This window comes from Electrophorus electricus, chromosome 5 (assembly GCF_041902795.1).
Source record: "Electrophorus electricus isolate QZ-2024a chromosome 5, ASM4190279v1, whole genome shotgun sequence".
Classification (NCBI taxonomy): Eukaryota; Metazoa; Chordata; class Actinopteri; order Gymnotiformes; family Gymnotidae; genus Electrophorus; species Electrophorus electricus.
Window position 1 is genome coordinate 23,649,265 of NC_137501.1, and position 19,968 is coordinate 23,669,232.

At 38.2% G+C, this 19,968-nt stretch overlaps 12 non-coding genes across 12 annotated transcripts; all 12 read left to right on the top strand.

Annotated features, from left to right (window-relative positions):
• Window positions 1-481: 481 nt before the first annotated feature.
• Window positions 482-553, top strand: trnag-ucc (transfer RNA glycine (anticodon UCC)). The gene has a single exon. It is a non-coding gene; the product is annotated as a tRNA-Gly (tRNA).
• A 1,679-nt stretch (window positions 554-2,232) lies between these two features.
• On the top strand, window positions 2,233-2,304 carry trnag-ucc (transfer RNA glycine (anticodon UCC)). The gene has a single exon. It is a non-coding gene; the product is annotated as a tRNA-Gly (tRNA).
• Window positions 2,305-3,983: 1,679 nt separating this feature from the next.
• On the top strand, window positions 3,984-4,055 carry trnag-ucc (transfer RNA glycine (anticodon UCC)). Its single transcript has one exon. It is a non-coding gene; the product is annotated as a tRNA-Gly (tRNA).
• Window positions 4,056-5,734: 1,679 nt separating this feature from the next.
• Window positions 5,735-5,806, top strand: trnag-ucc (transfer RNA glycine (anticodon UCC)). The gene has a single exon. It is a non-coding gene; the product is annotated as a tRNA-Gly (tRNA).
• A 1,679-nt stretch (window positions 5,807-7,485) lies between these two features.
• Window positions 7,486-7,557, top strand: trnag-ucc (transfer RNA glycine (anticodon UCC)). Its single transcript has one exon. It is a non-coding gene; the product is annotated as a tRNA-Gly (tRNA).
• A 1,679-nt stretch (window positions 7,558-9,236) lies between these two features.
• On the top strand, window positions 9,237-9,308 carry trnag-ucc (transfer RNA glycine (anticodon UCC)). The gene has a single exon. It is a non-coding gene; the product is annotated as a tRNA-Gly (tRNA).
• A 1,679-nt stretch (window positions 9,309-10,987) lies between these two features.
• trnag-ucc (transfer RNA glycine (anticodon UCC)) lies at window positions 10,988-11,059 on the top strand. The gene has a single exon. It is a non-coding gene; the product is annotated as a tRNA-Gly (tRNA).
• Window positions 11,060-12,738: 1,679 nt separating this feature from the next.
• Window positions 12,739-12,810, top strand: trnag-ucc (transfer RNA glycine (anticodon UCC)). Its single transcript has one exon. It is a non-coding gene; the product is annotated as a tRNA-Gly (tRNA).
• Window positions 12,811-14,489: 1,679 nt separating this feature from the next.
• On the top strand, window positions 14,490-14,561 carry trnag-ucc (transfer RNA glycine (anticodon UCC)). The gene has a single exon. It is a non-coding gene; the product is annotated as a tRNA-Gly (tRNA).
• A 1,679-nt stretch (window positions 14,562-16,240) lies between these two features.
• On the top strand, window positions 16,241-16,312 carry trnag-ucc (transfer RNA glycine (anticodon UCC)). Its single transcript has one exon. It is a non-coding gene; the product is annotated as a tRNA-Gly (tRNA).
• Window positions 16,313-17,991: 1,679 nt separating this feature from the next.
• trnag-ucc (transfer RNA glycine (anticodon UCC)) lies at window positions 17,992-18,063 on the top strand. Its single transcript has one exon. It is a non-coding gene; the product is annotated as a tRNA-Gly (tRNA).
• A 1,679-nt stretch (window positions 18,064-19,742) lies between these two features.
• trnag-ucc (transfer RNA glycine (anticodon UCC)) lies at window positions 19,743-19,814 on the top strand. The gene has a single exon. It is a non-coding gene; the product is annotated as a tRNA-Gly (tRNA).
• Window positions 19,815-19,968: the final 154 nt, after the last annotated feature.

Below are 19,968 nucleotides of genomic sequence, written 5' to 3' on the forward strand. Positions count from 1 at the left end.
GGGCAAATTCTTTTCTTATCCTTGTGTTCTTTGCACAATTTTTTAACAAAACACAGTGAAAGTTACAAGTATACAATGACTTCTCTTACAGGATTGAAGAGCTGCTTTCAAATTGGAAAGAAACAGGACAAGCCAATGTTTGCTAGAGATCCACAAAAAATAGCATGCAATCTCTGCATTATTTGAGGTGCAATATTTCATCATCATTATATACATTTGTTGAAATTTGTAGTGATGTGGCATTTTCGTTTATTATGCAATGTGGAGAGCTCATGACGCATTCTCCGAATAGATGTGATGAACAAACCACTACTGAAACTGTGAGAGGTGCCAGCATATTATGATTTTTCATCTTTTCAGTTCACATTTCTTTGATGAATGTCAAATACATGGCCTTGCAGTCATGTAACCCTCAAAGACCATGACCACTCTCTTGGTGACTGGAATGACCCCAACACGAGAACTTTTATCTCTCACGGTTGCGTTGGTGGTATAGTGGCAAGCATAGCTGCCTTCCAAGCAGTTGACCCGGGTTCGATTCCCGGCCAACGCATCACTTTATGGTAAGTGAAAAATGTGTAAGCGGCACATAATGTGACAGTTGAAATAGGAAGGGGAAGGACATGTAACATATGCCACTGATGGATTGGGATCCAAGAGACTAGGTCAGCGATCTATAAGCTGCTGGCATGCCACACAGTTTACGGACTCTTTGCTAAAGTTTTGCGTCCTTCCCCACTGGGTAATCAAAGCACGACCTTACACATATTTAGGCAATGACACTGCCCACTTCATAAACAAGAACAAGAGCATTGTACATAATGCAAATTGCTCGTCACAACACAATCTTCTTTTTCAAAAAAATGACAAAAAACATGGTATTGAAATAATCCTACTTGAGGGAAACTTCGTAACTGCATGGACTTTGTTAGTAAGCACTTGGAAAATGGAGATGGATGCTGCTGCAAAGCTTTGAATGGTATGCGTCATAAAATCGATAACCTCTATACCAAAGCATCTTGGCGTTAGTATTTATTTGGTGTTTTTACTAGAAGCAAGAAAATGAAACTTCAGCAATGCCACTTTCACTTTTAGCACTTTTAATGCATTCCTAGTAAGATGAACACGTACAAGCGAATACAATTTTATAATGATTGAGATCCATTTTATATTCTCACTTCAAAAGTTCAAGTTCTTAAAGGAATCTCAAAGGGCAAATTCTTTTCTTATCCTTGTGTTCTTTGCACAATTTTTGAACAAAACAGACTAAAAGTTGCAAGAATACAATAACCAGGCTTAAAGGACTGAAGAGCTGCTTTCAAATTGAAAAGAAACAGGACAAGCCAATGTTTGCTAGAGAGCCACAAAAATAGCATGCAATCTGTGCATTATTTGAGGTGCAATATTTCATCATCATTGGATACATTTGTTGAAATTAGTAGTGCTGTGGCATTTTCGTTTATTATGCAATGTGGAGAGCTCATGATGCATTCTCCGTATAGATGTGATGAACACATCATTACTGAAACTGTGAGAGGTGCCAGCATATTATGATTTCTCATCTTTTGCTGTTGAAGTTCACAATTCTTTGATGAATGTCATAGACAGGGCCTTGCAGTTATGTACCCCTCAACGAGGGTTGGTGGTTTAGTGGTATAGTGTACCACGTACAAGCGAATACAATTTTACAATGATTGAGATCCATTTTATATTCTCAATTCAAAAGTTCAAGTTCTTAAAGGAATCGCAAAGGGCAAATTCTTTTCTTATCCTTGTGTTCTTTGCACAATTTTTTAACAAAACACAGTGAAAGTTACAAGTATACAATGACTTCTCTTACAGGATTGAAGAGCTGCTTTCAAATTGGAAAGAAACAGGACAAGCCAATGTTTGCTAGAGATCCACAAAAAATAGCATGCAATCTCTGCATTATTTGAGGTGCAATATTTCATCATCATTATATACATTTGTTGAAATTTGTAGTGATGTGGCATTTTCGTTTATTATGCAATGTGGAGAGCTCATGACGCATTCTCCGAATAGATGTGATGAACAAACCACTACTGAAACTGTGAGAGGTGCCAGCATATTATGATTTTTCATCTTTTCAGTTCACATTTCTTTGATGAATGTCAAATACATGGCCTTGCAGTCATGTAACCCTCAAAGACCATGACCACTCTCTTGGTGACTGGAATGACCCCAACACGAGAACTTTTAGCTCTCAAGGTAGTGTTGGTGGTATAGTGGCAAGCATAGCTGCCTTCCAAGCAGTTGACCCGGGTTCGATTCCCGGCCAACGCATCACTTTATGGTAAGTGAAAAATGTGTAATCGGCACATAATGTGACAGTTGAAATAGGAAGGGGAAGGACATGTAACATATGCCACTGATGGATTGGGATCCAAGAGGCTAGCTCAGCGAGCTATAACCTGCTGGCATACCACACAGTTTACGGACTCTTTGCTAAAGCTTTGCGTCCTTCCCCACTGGGTAATCAAAGCACGACCTTACACATATTTAGGCAATGACACTGCCCACTTCATAAACAAGAACAAGAGCATTGTACATAATGCAAATTACTCGTCACAACACAATCTTCTTTTTCAAAAAATGACAAAAAACATGGTATTGAAATAATCCTACTTGAGGGAACCTTCGTAACTGCATGGACTTTGTTAGTAAGCACTTGGAAAATGGAGATGGATGCTGCTGCAAAGCTTTGAATGGTATGCGTCATAAAATCGATAACCTCTATACCAAAGCATCTTGGCGTTAGTATTTATTTGGTGTTTTTACTAGAAGCAAGAAAATGAAACTTCAGCAATGCCACTTTCACTTTTAGCTCTTTTAATGCATTCCTAGTAAGATGAACACGTACAAGCGAATACAATTTTACAATGATTGAGATCCATTTTATATTCTCACTTCAAAAGTTCAAGTTCTTAAAGGAATCTCAAAGGGCAAATTCTTTTCTTATCCTTGTGTTCTTTGCACAATTTTTGAACAAAACAGACTAAAAGTTGCAAGAATACAATAACCAGGCTTAAAGGACTGAAGAGCTGCTTTCAAATTGAAAAGAAACAGGACAAGCCAATGTTTGCTAGAGAGCCACAAAAAATAGCATGCAATCTGTGCATTATTTGAGGTGCAATATTTCATCATCATTGGATACATTTGTTGAAATGAGTAGTGCTGTGGCATTTTCGTTTATTATGCAATGTGGAGAGCTCATGATGCATTCTCCGTATAGATGTGATGAACACATCATTACTGAAACTGTGAGAGGTGCCAGCATATTATGATTTCTCATCTTTTGCTGTTGAAGTTCACAATTCTTTGATGAATGTCATAGACAGGGCCTTGCAGTTATGTACCCCTCAACGAGGGTTGGTGGTATAGTGGTATAGTGTACCACGTACAAGCGAATACAATTTTACAATGATTGAGATCCATTTTATATTCTCAATTCAAAAGTTCAAGTTCTTAAAGGAATCGCAAAGGGCAAATTCTTTTCTTATCCTTGTGTTCTTTGCACAATTTTTTAACAAAACAGAGTGAAAGTTACAAGTATACAATGACTTCTCTTACAGGATTGAAGAGCTGCTTTCAAATTGGAAAGAAACAGGACAAGCCAATGTTTGCTAGAGATCCACAAAAAATAGCATGCAATCTCTGCATTATTTGAGGTGCAATATTTCATCATCATTATATACATTTGTTGAAATTTGTAGTGATGTGGCATTTTCGTTTATTATGCAATGTGGAGAGCTCATGACGCATTCTCCGAATAGATGTGATGAACAAACCACTACTGAAACTGTGAGAGGTGCCAGCATATTATGATTTTTCATCTTTTCAGTTCACATTTCTTTGATGAATGTCAAATACATGGCCTTGCAGTCATGTAACCCTCAAAGACCATGACCACTCTCTTGGTGACTGGAATGACCCCAACACGAGAACTTTTAGCTCTCACGGTTGCGTTGGTGGTATAGTGGCAAGCATAGCTGCCTTCCAAGCAGTTGACCCGGGTTCGATTCCCGGCCAACGCATCACTTTATGGTAAGTGAAAAATGTGTAAGCGGCACATAATGTGACAGTTGAAATAGGAAGGGGAAGGACATGTAACATATGCCACTGATGGATTGGGATCCAAGAGGCTAGCTCAGCGAGCTATAACCTGCTGGCATACCACACAGTTTACGGACTCTTTGCTAAAGTTTTGCGTCCTTCCCCACTGGGTAATCAAAGCACGACCTTACACATATTTAGGCAATGACACTGCCCACTTCATAAACAAGAACAAGAGCATTGTACATAATGCAAATTACTCGTCACAACACAATCTTCTTTTTCAAAAAATGACAAAAAACATGGTATTGAAATAATCCTACTTGAGGGAACCTTCGTAACTGCATGGACTTTGTTAGTAAGCACTTGGAAAATGGAGATGGATGCTGCTGCAAAGCTTTGAATGGTATGCGTCATAAAATCGATAACCTCTATACCAAAGCATCTTGGCGTTAGTATTTATTTGGTGTTTTTACTAGAAGCAAGAAAATGAAACTTCAGCAATGCCACTTTCACTTTTAGCTCTTTTAATGCATTCCTAGTAAGATGAACACGTACAAGCGAATACAATTTTACAATGATTGAGATCCATTTTATATTCTCACTTCAAAAGTTCAAGTTCTTAAAGGAATCTCAAAGGGCAAATTCTTTTCTTATCCTTGTGTTCTTTGCACAATTTTTGAACAAAACAGACTAAAAGTTGCAAGAATACAATAACCAGGCTTAAAGGACTGAAGAGCTGCTTTCAAATTGAAAAGAAACAGGACAAGCCAATGTTTGCTAGAGAGCCACAAAAAATAGCATGCAATCTGTGCATTATTTGAGGTGCAATATTTCATCATCATTGGATACATTTGTTGAAATTAGTAGTGCTGTGGCATTTTCGTTTATTATGCAATGTGGAGAGCTCATGATGCATTCTCCGTATAGATGTGATGAACACATCATTACTGAAACTGTGAGAGGTGCCAGCATATTATGATTTCTCATCTTTTGCTGTTGAAGTTCACAATTCTTTGATGAATGTCATAGACAGGGCCTTGCAGTTATGTACCCCTCAACGAGGGTTGGTGGTATAGTGGTATAGTGTACCACGTACAAGCGAATACAATTTTACAGTGATTGAGATCCATTTTATATTCTCAATTCAAAAGTTCAAGTTCTTAAAGGAATCGCAAAGGGCAAATTCTTTTCTTATCCTTGTGTTCTTTGCACAATTTTTTAACAAAACAGAGTGAAAGTTACAAGTATACAATGACTTCTCTTACAGGATTGAAGAGCTGCTTTCAAATTGGAAAGAAACAGGACAAGCCAATGTTTGCTAGAGATCCACAAAAAATAGCATGCAATCTCTGCATTATTTGAGGTGCAATATTTCATCATCATTATATACATTTGTTGAAATTTGTAGTGATGTGGCATTTTCGTTTATTATGCAATGTGGAGAGCTCATGACGCATTCTCCGAATAGATGTGATGAACAAACCACTACTGAAACTGTGAGAGGTGCCAGCATATTATGATTTTTCATCTTTTCAGTTCACATTTCTTTGATGAATGTCAAATACATGGCCTTGCAGTCATGTAACCCTCAAAGACCATGACCACTCTCTTGGTGACTGGAATGACCCCAACACGAGAACTTTTAGCTCTCACGGTTGCGTTGGTGGTATAGTGGCAAGCATAGCTGCCTTCCAAGCAGTTGACCCGGGTTCGATTCCCGGCCAACGCATCACTTTATGGTAAGTGAAAAATGTGTAAGCGGCACATAATGTGACAGTTGAAATAGGAAGGGGAAGGACATGTAACATATGCCACTGATGGATTGGGATCCAAGAGGCTAGCTCAGCGAGCTATAACCTGCTGGCATACCACACAGTTTACGGAGTCTTTGCTAAAGTTTTGCGTCCTTCCCCACTGGGTAATCAAAGCACGACCTTACACATATTTAGGCAATGACACTGCCCACTTCATAAACAAGAACAAGAGCATTGTACATAATGCAAATTACTCGTCACAACACAATCTTCTTTTTCAAAAAATGACAAAAAACATGGTATTGAAATAATCCTACTTGAGGGAACCTTCGTAACTGCATGGACTTTGTTAGTAAGCACTTGGAAAATGGAGATGGATGCTGCTGCAAAGCTTTGAATGGTATGCGTCATAAAATCGATAACCTCTATACCAAAGCATCTTGGCGTTAGTATTTATTTGGTGTTTTTACTAGAAGCAAGAAAATGAAACTTCAGCAATGCCACTTTCACTTTTAGCTCTTTTAATGCATTCCTAGTAAGATGAACACGTACAAGCGAATACAATTTTACAATGATTGAGATCCATTTTATATTCTCACTTCAAAAGTTCAAGTTCTTAAAGGAATCTCAAAGGGCAAATTCTTTTCTTATCCTTGTGTTCTTTGCACAATTTTTGAACAAAACAGACTAAAAGTTGCAAGAATACAATAACCAGGCTTAAAGGACTGAAGAGCTGCTTTCAAATTGAAAAGAAACAGGACAAGCCAATGTTTGCTAGAGAGCCACAAAAAATAGCATGCAATCTGTGCATTATTTGAGGTGCAATATTTCATCATCATTGGATACATTTGTTGAAATTAGTAGTGCTGTGGCATTTTCGTTTATTATGCAATGTGGAGAGCTCATGATGCATTCTCCGTATAGATGTGATGAACACATCATTGCTGAAACTGTGAGAGGTGCCAGCATATTATGATTTCTCATCTTTTGCTGTTGAAGTTCACAATTCTTTGATGAATGTCATAGACAGGGCCTTGCAGTTATGTACCCCTCAACGAGGGTTGGTGGTATAGTGGTATAGTGTACCACGTACAAGCGAATACAATTTTACAGTGATTGAGATCCATTTTATATTCTCAATTCAAAAGTTCAAGTTCTTAAAGGAATCGCAAAGGGCAAATTCTTTTCTTATCCTTGTGTTCTTTGCACAATTTTTTAACAAAACAGAGTGAAAGTTACAAGTATACAATGACTTCTCTTACAGGATTGAAGAGCTGCTTTCAAATTGGAAAGAAACAGGACAAGCCAATGTTTGCTAGAGATCCACAAAAAATAGCATGCAATCTCTGCATTATTTGAGGTGCAATATTTCATCATCATTATATACATTTGTTGAAATTTGTAGTGATGTGGCATTTTCGTTTATTATGCAATGTGGAGAGCTCATGACGCATTCTCCGAATAGATGTGATGAACAAACCACTACTGAAACTGTGAGAGGTGCCAGCATATTATGATTTTTCATCTTTTCAGTTCACATTTCTTTGATGAATGTCAAATACATGGCCTTGCAGTCATGTAACCCTCAAAGACCATGACCACTCTCTTGGTGACTGGAATGACCCCAACACGAGAACTTTTAGCTCTCACGGTTGCGTTGGTGGTATAGTGGCAAGCATAGCTGCCTTCCAAGCAGTTGACCCGGGTTCGATTCCCGGCCAACGCATCACTTTATGGTAAGTGAAAAATGTGTAAGCGGCACATAATGTGACAGTTGAAATAGGAAGGGGAAGGACATGTAACATATGCCACTGATGGATTGGGATCCAAGAGGCTAGCTCAGCGAGCTATAACCTGCTGGCATACCACACAGTTTACGGAGTCTTTGCTAAAGTTTTGCGTCCTTCCCCACTGGGTAATCAAAGCACGACCTTACACATATTTAGGCAATGACACTGCCCACTTCATAAACAAGAACAAGAGCATTGTACATAATGCAAATTACTCGTCACAACACAATCTTCTTTTTCAAAAAATGACAAAAAACATGGTATTGAAATAATCCTACTTGAGGGAACCTTCGTAACTGCATGGACTTTGTTAGTAAGCACTTGGAAAATGGAGATGGATGCTGCTGCAAAGCTTTGAATGGTATGCGTCATAAAATCGATAACCTCTATACCAAAGCATCTTGGCGTTAGTATTTATTTGGTGTTTTTACTAGAAGCAAGAAAATGAAACTTCAGCAATGCCACTTTCACTTTTAGCTCTTTTAATGCATTCCTAGTAAGATGAACACGTACAAGCGAATACAATTTTACAATGATTGAGATCCATTTTATATTCTCACTTCAAAAGTTCAAGTTCTTAAAGGAATCTCAAAGGGCAAATTCTTTTCTTATCCTTGTGTTCTTTGCACAATTTTTGAACAAAACAGACTAAAAGTTGCAAGAATACAATAACCAGGCTTAAAGGACTGAAGAGCTGCTTTCAAATTGAAAAGAAACAGGACAAGCCAATGTTTGCTAGAGAGCCACAAAAAATAGCATGCAATCTGTGCATTATTTGAGGTGCAATATTTCATCATCATTGGATACATTTGTTGAAATTAGTAGTGCTGTGGCATTTTCGTTTATTATGCAATGTGGAGAGCTCATGATGCATTCTCCGTATAGATGTGATGAACACATCATTGCTGAAACTGTGAGAGGTGCCAGCATATTATGATTTCTCATCTTTTGCTGTTGAAGTTCACAATTCTTTGATGAATGTCATAGACAGGGCCTTGCAGTTATGTACCCCTCAACGAGGGTTGGTGGTATAGTGGTATAGTGTACCACGTACAAGCGAATACAATTTTACAGTGATTGAGATCCATTTTATATTCTCAATTCAAAAGTTCAAGTTCTTAAAGGAATCGCAAAGGGCAAATTCTTTTCTTATCCTTGTGTTCTTTGCACAATTTTTTAACAAAACAGAGTGAAAGTTACAAGTATACAATGACTTCTCTTACAGGATTGAAGAGCTGCTTTCAAATTGGAAAGAAACAGGACAAGCCAATGTTTGCTAGAGATCCACAAAAAATAGCATGCAATCTCTGCATTATTTGAGGTGCAATATTTCATCATCATTATATACATTTGTTGAAATTTGTAGTGATGTGGCATTTTCGTTTATTATGCAATGTGGAGAGCTCATGACGCATTCTCCGAATAGATGTGATGAACAAACCACTACTGAAACTGTGAGAGGTGCCAGCATATTATGATTTTTCATCTTTTCAGTTCACATTTCTTTGATGAATGTCAAATACATGGCCTTGCAGTCATGTAACCCTCAAAGACCATGACCACTCTCTTGGTGACTGGAATGACCCCAACACGAGAACTTTTAGCTCTCACGGTTGCGTTGGTGGTATAGTGGCAAGCATAGCTGCCTTCCAAGCAGTTGACCCGGGTTCGATTCCCGGCCAACGCATCACTTTATGGTAAGTGAAAAATGTGTAAGCGGCACATAATGTGACAGTTGAAATAGGAAGGGGAAGGACATGTAACATATGCCACTGATGGATTGGGATCCAAGAGGCTAGCTCAGCGAGCTATAACCTGCTGGCATACCACACAGTTTACGGAGTCTTTGCTAAAGTTTTGCGTCCTTCCCCACTGGGTAATCAAAGCACGACCTTACACATATTTAGGCAATGACACTGCCCACTTCATAAACAAGAACAAGAGCATTGTACATAATGCAAATTACTCGTCACAACACAATCTTCTTTTTCAAAAAATGACAAAAAACATGGTATTGAAATAATCCTACTTGAGGGAACCTTCGTAACTGCATGGACTTTGTTAGTAAGCACTTGGAAAATGGAGATGGATGCTGCTGCAAAGCTTTGAATGGTATGCGTCATAAAATCGATAACCTCTATACCAAAGCATCTTGGCGTTAGTATTTATTTGGTGTTTTTACTAGAAGCAAGAAAATGAAACTTCAGCAATGCCACTTTCACTTTTAGCTCTTTTAATGCATTCCTAGTAAGATGAACACGTACAAGCGAATACAATTTTACAATGATTGAGATCCATTTTATATTCTCACTTCAAAAGTTCAAGTTCTTAAAGGAATCTCAAAGGGCAAATTCTTTTCTTATCCTTGTGTTCTTTGCACAATTTTTGAACAAAACAGACTAAAAGTTGCAAGAATACAATAACCAGGCTTAAAGGACTGAAGAGCTGCTTTCAAATTGAAAAGAAACAGGACAAGCCAATGTTTGCTAGAGAGCCACAAAAAATAGCATGCAATCTGTGCATTATTTGAGGTGCAATATTTCATCATCATTGGATACATTTGTTGAAATTAGTAGTGCTGTGGCATTTTCGTTTATTATGCAATGTGGAGAGCTCATGATGCATTCTCCGTATAGATGTGATGAACACATCATTGCTGAAACTGTGAGAGGTGCCAGCATATTATGATTTCTCATCTTTTGCTGTTGAAGTTCACAATTCTTTGATGAATGTCATAGACAGGGCCTTGCAGTTATGTACCCCTCAACGAGGGTTGGTGGTATAGTGGTATAGTGTACCACGTACAAGCGAATACAATTTTACAATGATTGAGATCCATTTTATATTCTCAATTCAAAAGTTCAAGTTCTTAAAGGAATCGCAAAGGGCAAATTCTTTTCTTATCCTTGTGTTCTTTGCACAATTTTTTAACAAAACACAGTGAAAGTTACAAGTATACAATGACTTCTCTTACAGGATTGAAGAGCTGCTTTCAAATTGGAAAGAAACAGGACAAGCCAATGTTTGCTAGAGATCCACAAAAAATAGCATGCAATCTCTGCATTATTTGAGGTGCAATATTTCATCATCATTATATACATTTGTTGAAATTTGTAGTGATGTGGCATTTTCGTTTATTATGCAATGTGGAGAGCTCATGACGCATTCTCCGAATAGATGTGATGAACAAACCACTACTGAAACTGTGAGAGGTGCCAGCATATTATGATTTTTCATCTTTTCAGTTCACATTTCTTTGATGAATGTCAAATACATGGCCTTGCAGTCATGTAACCCTCAAAGACCATGACCACTCTCTTGGTGACTGGAATGACCCCAACACGAGAACTTTTAGCTCTCACGGTTGCGTTGGTGGTATAGTGGCAAGCATAGCTGCCTTCCAAGCAGTTGACCCGGGTTCGATTCCCGGCCAGCGCATCACTTTATGGTAAGTGAAAAATGTGTAAGCGGCACATAATGTGACAGTTGAAATAGGAAGGGGAAGGACATGTAACATATGCCACTGATGGATTGGGATCCAAGAGGCTAGCTCAGCGAGCTATAACCTGCTGGCATACCACACAGTTTACGGACTCTTTGCTAAAGTTTTGCGTCCTTCCCCACTGGGTAATCAAAGCACGACCTTACACATATTTAGGCAATGACACTGCCCACTTCATAAACAAGAACAAGAGCATTGTACATAATGCAAATTACTCGTCACAACACAATCTTCTTTTTCAAAAAATGACAAAAAACATGGTATTGAAATAATCCTACTTGAGGGAACCTTCGTAACTGCATGGACTTTGTTAGTAAGCACTTGGAAAATGGAGATGGATGCTGCTGCAAAGCTTTGAATGGTATGCGTCATAAAATCGATAACCTCTATACCAAAGCATCTTGGCGTTAGTATTTATTTGGTGTTTTTACTAGAAGCAAGAAAATGAAACTTCAGCAATGCCACTTTCACTTTTAGCTCTTTTAATGCATTCCTAGTAAGATGAACACGTACAAGCGAATACAATTTTACAATGATTGAGATCCATTTTATATTCTCACTTCAAAAGTTCAAGTTCTTAAAGGAATCTCAAAGGGCAAATTCTTTTCTTATCCTTGTGTTCTTTGCACAATTTTTGAACAAAACAGACTAAAAGTTGCAAGAATACAATAACCAGGCTTAAAGGACTGAAGAGCTGCTTTCAAATTGAAAAGAAACAGGACAAGCCAATGTTTGCTAGAGAGCCACAAAAAATAGCATGCAATCTGTGCATTATTTGAGGTGCAATATTTCATCATCATTGGATACATTTGTTGAAATGAGTAGTGCTGTGGCATTTTCGTTTATTATGCAATGTGGAGAGCTCATGATGCATTCTCCGTATAGATGTGATGAACACATCATTACTGAAACTGTGAGAGGTGCCAGCATATTATGATTTCTCATCTTTTGCTGTTGAAGTTCACAATTCTTTGATGAATGTCATAGACAGGGCCTTGCAGTTATGAACCCCTCAACGAGGGTTGGTGGTATAGTGGTATAGTGTACCACGTACAAGCGAATACAATTTTACAGTGATTGAGATCCATTTTATATTCTCAATTCAAAAGTTCAAGTTCTTAAAGGAATCGCAAAGGGCAAATTCTTTTCTTATCCTTGTGTTCTTTGCACAATTTTTTAACAAAACAGAGTGAAAGTTACAAGTATACAATGACTTCTCTTACAGGATTGAAGAGCTGCTTTCAAATTGGAAAGAAACAGGACAAGCCAATGTTTGCTAGAGATCCACAAAAAATAGCATGCAATCTCTGCATTATTTGAGGTGCAATATTTCATCATCATTATATACATTTGTTGAAATTTGTAGTGATGTGGCATTTTCGTTTATTATGCAATGTGGAGAGCTCATGACGCATTCTCCGAATAGATGTGATGAACAAACCACTACTGAAACTGTGAGAGGTGCCAGCATATTATGATTTTTCATCTTTTCAGTTCACATTTCTTTGATGAATGTCAAATACATGGCCTTGCAGTCATGTAACCCTCAAAGACCATGACCACTCTCTTGGTGACTGGAATGACCCCAACACGAGAACTTTTAGCTCTCACGGTTGCGTTGGTGGTATAGTGGCAAGCATAGCTACCTTCCAAGCAGTTGACCCGGGTTCGATTCCCGGCCAACGCATCACTTTATGGTAAGTGAAAAATGTGTAAGCGGCACATAATGTGACAGTTGAAATAGGAAGGGGAAGGACATGTAACATATGCCACTGATGGATTGGGATCCAAGAGGCTAGCTCAGCGAGCTATAACCTGCTGGCATACCACACAGTTTACGGACTCTTTGCTAAAGTTTTGCGTCCTTCCCCACTGGGTAATCAAAGCACGACCTTACACATATTTAGGCAATGACACTGCCCACTTCATAAACAAGAACAAGAGCATTGTACATAATGCAAATTACTCGTCACAACACAATCTTCTTTTTCAAAAAATGACAAAAAACATGGTATTGAAATAATCCTACTTGAGGGAACCTTCGTAACTGCATGGACTTTGTTAGTAAGCACTTGGAAAATGGAGATGGATGCTGCTGCAAAGCTTTGAATGGTATGCGTCATAAAATCGATAACCTCTATACCAAAGCATCTTGGCGTTAGTATTTATTTGGTGTTTTTACTAGAAGCAAGAAAATGAAACTTCAGCAATGCCACTTTCACTTTTAGCTCTTTTAATGCATTCCTAGTAAGATGAACACGTACAAGCGAATACAATTTTACAATGATTGAGATCCATTTTATATTCTCACTTCAAAAGTTCAAGTTCTTAAAGGAATCTCAAAGGGCAAATTCTTTTCTTATCCTTGTGTTCTTTGCACAATTTTTGAACAAAACAGACTAAAAGTTGCAAGAATACAATAACCAGGCTTAAAGGACTGAAGAGCTGCTTTCAAATTGAAAAGAAACAGGACAAGCCAATGTTTGCTAGAGAGCCACAAAAAATAGCATGCAATCTGTGCATTATTTGAGGTGCAATATTTCATCATCATTGGATACATTTGTTGAAATGAGTAGTGCTGTGGCATTTTCGTTTATTATGCAATGTGGAGAGCTCATGATGCATTCTCCGTATAGATGTGATGAACACATCATTACTGAAACTGTGAGAGGTGCCAGCATATTATGATTTCTCATCTTTTGCTGTTGAAGTTCACAATTCTTTGATGAATGTCATAGACAGGGCCTTGCAGTTATGTACCCCTCAACGAGGGTTGGTGGTATAGTGGTATAGTGTACCACGTACAAGCGAATACAATTTTACAGTGATTGAGATCCATTTTATATTCTCAATTCAAAAGTTCAAGTTCTTAAAGGAATCGCAAAGGGCAAATTCTTTTCTTATCCTTGTGTTCTTTGCACAATTTTTTAACAAAACAGAGTGAAAGTTACAAGTATACAATGACTTCTCTTACAGGATTGAAGAGCTGCTTTCAAATTGGAAAGAAACAGGACAAGCCAATGTTTGCTAGAGATCCACAAAAAATAGCATGCAATCTCTGCATTATTTGAGGTGCAATATTTCATCATCATTATATACATTTGTTGAAATTTGTAGTGATGTGGCATTATCGTTTATTATGCAATGTGGAGAGCTCATGACGCATTCTCCGAATAGATGTGATGAACAAACCACTACTGAAACTGTGAGAGGTGCCAGCATATTATGATTTTTCATCTTTTCAGTTCACATTTCTTTGATGAATGTCAAATACATGGCCTTGCAGTCATGTAACCCTCAAAGACCATGACCACTCTCTTGGTGACTGGAATGACCCCAACACGAGAACTTTTAGCTCTCACGGTTGCGTTGGTGGTATAGTGGCAAGCATAGCTACCTTCCAAGCAGTTGACCCGGGTTCGATTCCCGGCCAACGCATCACTTTATGGTAAGTGAAAAATGTGTAAGCGGCACATAATGTGACAGTTGAAATAGGAAGGGGAAGGACATGTAACATATGCCACTGATGGATTGGGATCCAAGAGGCTAGCTCAGCGAGCTATAACCTGCTGGCATACCACACAGTTTACGGAGTCTTTGCTAAAGTTTTGCGTCCTTCCCCACTGGGTAATCAAAGCACGACCTTACACATATTTAGGCAATGACACTGCCCACTTCATAAACAAGAACAAGAGCATTGTACATAATGCAAATTACTCGTCACAACACAATCTTCTTTTTCAAAAAATGACAAAAAACATGGTATTGAAATAATCCTACTTGAGGGAACCTTCGTAACTGCATGGACTTTGTTAGTAAGCACTTGGAAAATGGAGATGGATGCTGCTGCAAAGCTTTGAATGGTATGCGTCATAAAATCGATAACCTCTATACCAAAGCATCTTGGCGTTAGTATTTATTTGGTGTTTTTACTAGAAGCAAGAAAATGAAACTTCAGCAATGCCACTTTCACTTTTAGCTCTTTTAATGCATTCCTAGTAAGATGAACACGTACAAGCGAATACAATTTTACAATGATTGAGATCCATTTTATATTCTCACTTCAAAAGTTCAAGTTCTTAAAGGAATCTCAAAGGGCAAATTCTTTTCTTATCCTTGTGTTCTTTGCACAATTTTTGAACAAAACAGACTAAAAGTTGCAAGAATACAATAACCAGGCTTAAAGGACTGAAGAGCTGCTTTCAAATTGAAAAGAAACAGGACAAGCCAATGTTTGCTAGAGAGCCACAAAAAATAGCATGCAATCTGTGCATTATTTGAGGTGCAATATTTCATCATCATTGGATACATTTGTTGAAATTAGTAGTGCTGTGGCATTTTCGTTTATTATGCAATGTGGAGAGCTCATGATGCATTCTCCGTATAGATGTGATGAACACATCATTACTGAAACTGTGAGAGGTGCCAGCATATTATGATTTCTCATCTTTTGCTGTTGAAGTTCACAATTCTTTGATGAATGTCATAGACAGGGCCTTGCAGTTATGTACCCCTCAACGAGGGTTGGTGGTATAGTGGTATAGTGTACCACGTACAAGCGAATACAATTTTACAGTGATTGAGATCCATTTTATATTCTCAATTCAAAAGTTCAAGTTCTTAAAGGAATCGCAAAGGGCAAATTCTTTTCTTATCCTTGTGTTCTTTGCACAATTTTTTAACAAAACAGAGTGAAAGTTACAAGTATACAATGACTTCTCTTACAGGATTGAAGAGCTGCTTTCAAATTGGAAAGAAACAGGACAAGCCAATGTTTGCTAGAGATCCACAAAAAATAGCATGCAATCTCTGCATTATTTGAGGTGCAATATTTCATCATCATTATATACATTTGTTGAAATTTGTAGTGATGTGGCATTTTCGTTTATTATGCAATGTGGAGAGCTCATGACGCATTCTCCGAATAGATGTGATGAACAAACCACTACTGAAACTGTGAGAGGTGCCAGCATATTATGATTTTTCATCTTTTCAGTTCACATTTCTTTGATGAATGTCAAATACATGGCCTTGCAGTCATGTAACCCTCAAAGACCATGACCACTCTCTTGGTGACTGGAATGACCCCAACACGAGAACTTTTAGCTCTCATGGTTGCGTTGGTGGTATAGTGGCAAGCATAGCTGCCTTCCAAGCAGTTGACCCGGGTTCGATTCCCGGCCAACGCATCACTTTATGGTAAGTGAAAAATGTGTAAGCGGCACATAATGTGACAGTTGAAATAGGAAGGGGAAGGACATGTAACATATGCCACTGATGGATTGGGATCCAAGAGGCTAGCTCAGAGAGCTATAACCTGCTGGCATACCACACAGTTTACGGACTCTTTGCTAAAGTTTTGCGTCCTTCCCCACTGGGTAATCAAAGCACGACCTTACACATATTTAGGCAATGACACTGCCCACTTCATAAACAAGAACAAGAGCATTGTACATAATGCAAATTACTCGTCACAACACAATCTTCTTTTTCAAAAAATGACAAAAAACATGGTATTGAAATAATCCTACTTGAGGGAACCTTCGTAACTGCATGGACTTTGTTAGTAAGCACTTGGAAAATGGAGATGGATGCTGCTGCAAAGCTTTGAATGGTATGCGTCATAAAATCGATAACCTCTATACCAAAGCATCTTGGCGTTAGTATTTATTTGGTGTTTTTACTAGAAGCAAGAAAATGAAACTTCAGCAATGCCACTTTCACTTTTAGCTCTTTTAATGCATTCCTAGTAAGATGAACACGTACAAGCGAATACAATTTTACAATGATTGAGATCCATTTTATATTCTCACTTCAAAAGTTCAAGTTCTTAAAGGAATCTCAAAGGGCAAATTCTTTTCTTATCCTTGTGTTCTTTGCACAATTTTTGAACAAAACAGACTAAAAGTTGCAAGAATACAATAACCAGGCTTAAAGGACTGAAGAGCTGCTTTCAAATTGAAAAGAAACAGGACAAGCCAATGTTTGCTAGAGAGCCACAAAAAATAGCATGCAATCTGTGCATTATTTGAGGTGCAATATTTCATCATCATTGGATACATTTGTTGAAATTAGTAGTGCTGTGGCATTTTCGTTTATTATGCAATGTGGAGAGCTCATGATGCATTCTCCGTATAGATGTGATGAACACATCATTACTGAAACTGTGAGAGGTGCCAGCATATTATGATTTCTCATCTTTTGCTGTTGAAGTTCACAATTCTTTGATGAATGTCATAGACAGGGCCTTGCAGTTATGTACCCCTCAACGAGGGTTGGTGGTATAGTGGTATAGTGTACCACGTACAAGCGAATACAATTTTACAATGATTGAGATCCATTTTATATTCTCAATTCAAAAGTTCAAGTTCTTAAAGGAATCGCAAAGGGCAAATTCTTTTCTTATCCTTGTGTTCTTTGCACAATTTTTTAACAAAACAGAGTGAAAGTTACAAGTATACAATGACTTCTCTTACAGGATTGAAGAGCTGCTTTCAAATTGGAAAGAAACAGGACAAGCCAATGTTTGCTAGAGATCCACAAAAAATAGCATGCAATCTCTGCATTATTTGAGGTGCAATATTTCATCATCATTATATACATTTGTTGAAATTTGTAGTGATGTGGCATTTTCGTTTATTATGCAATGTGGAGAGCTCATGACGCATTCTCCGAATAGATGTGATGAACAAACCACTACTGAAACTGTGAGAGGTGCCAGCATATTATGATTTTTCATCTTTTCAGTTCACATTTCTTTGATGAATGTCAAATACATGGCCTTGCAGTCATGTAACCCTCAAAGACCATGACCACTCTCTTGGTGACTGGAATGACCCCAACACGAGAACTTTTAGCTCTCACGGTTGCGTTGGTGGTATAGTGGCAAGCATAGCTGCCTTCCAAGCAGTTGACCTGGGTTCGATTCCCGGCCAACGCATCACTTTATGGTAAGTGAAAAATGTGTAAGCGGCACATAATGTGACAGTTGAAATAGGAAGGGGAAGGACATGTAACATATGCCACTGATGGATTGGGATCCAAGAGGCTAGCTCAGCGAGCTATAACCTGCTGGCATACCACACAGTTTACGGAGTCTTTGCTAAAGTTTTGCGTCCTTCCCCACTGGGTAATCAAAGCACGACCTTACACATATTTAGGCAATGACACTGCCCACTTCATAAACAAGAACAAGAGCATTGTACATAATGCAAATTACTCGTCACAACACAATCTTCTTTTTCAAAAAATGACAAAAAACATGGTATTGAAATAATCCTACTTGAGGGAACCTTCGTAACTGCATGGACTTTGTTAGTAAGCACTTGGAAAATGGAGATGGATGCTGCTGCAAAGCTTTGAATGGTATGCGTCATAAAATCGATAACCTCTATACCAAAGCATCTTGGCGTTAGTATTTATTTGGTGTTTTTACTAGAAGCAAGAAAATGAAACTTCAGCAATGCCACTTTCACTTTTAGCTCTTTTAATGCATTCCTAGTAAGATGAACACGTACAAGCGAATACAATTTTACAATGATTGAGATCCATTTTATATTCTCACTTCAAAAGTTCAAGTTCTTAAAGGAATCTCAAAGGGCAAATTCTTTTCTTATCCTTGTGTTCTTTGCACAATTTTTGAACAAAACAGACTAAAAGTTGCAAGAATACAATAACCAGGCTTAAAGGACTGAAGAGCTGCTTTCAAATTGAAAAGAAACAGGACAAGCCAATGTTTGCTAGAGAGCCACAAAAAATAGCATGCAATCTGTGCATTATTTGAGGTGCAATATTTCATCATCATTGGATACATTTGTTGAAATGAGTAGTGCTGTGGCATTTTCGTTTATTATGCAATGTGGAGAGCTCATGATGCATTCTCCGTATAGATGTGATGAACACATCATTACTGAAACTGTGAGAGGTGCCAGCATATTATGATTTCTCATCTTTTGCTGTTGAAGTTCACAATTCTTTGATGAATGTCATAGACAGGGCCTTGCAGTTATGTACCCCTCAACGAGGGTTGGTGGTATAGTGGTATAGTGTACCACGTACAAGCGAATACAATTTTACAGTGATTGAGATCCATTTTATATTCTCAATTCAAAAGTTCAAGTTCTTAAAGGAATCGCAAAGGGCAAATTCTTTTCTTATCCTTGTGTTCTTTGCACAATTTTTTAACAAAACAGAGTGAAAGTTACAAGTATACAATGACTTCTCTTACAGGATTGAAGAGCTGCTTTCAAATTGGAAAGAAACAGGACAAGCCAATGTTTGCTAGAGATCCACAAAAAATAGCATGCAATCTCTGCATTATTTGAGGTGCAATATTTCATCATCATTATATACATTTGTTGAAATTTGTAGTGATGTGGCATTTTCGTTTATTATGCAATGTGGAGAGCTCATGACGCATTCTCCGAATAGATGTGATGAACAAACCACTACTGAAACTGTGAGAGGTGCCAGCATATTATGATTTTTCATCTTTTCAGTTCACATTTCTTTGATGAATGTCAAATACATGGCCTTGCAGTCATGTAACCCTCAAAGACCATGACCACTCTCTTGGTGACTGGAATGACCCCAACACGAGAACTTTTAGCTCTCATGGTTGCGTTGGTGGTATAGTGGCAAGCATAGCTGCCTTCCAAGCAGTTGACCCGGGTTCGATTCCCGGCCAACGCATCACTTTATGGTAAGTGAAAAATGTGTAAGCGGCACATAATGTGACAGTTGAAATAGGAAGGGGAAGGACATGTAACATATGCCACTGATGGATTGGGATCCAAGAGGCTAGCTCAGAGAGCTATAACCTGCTGGCATACCACACAGTTTACGG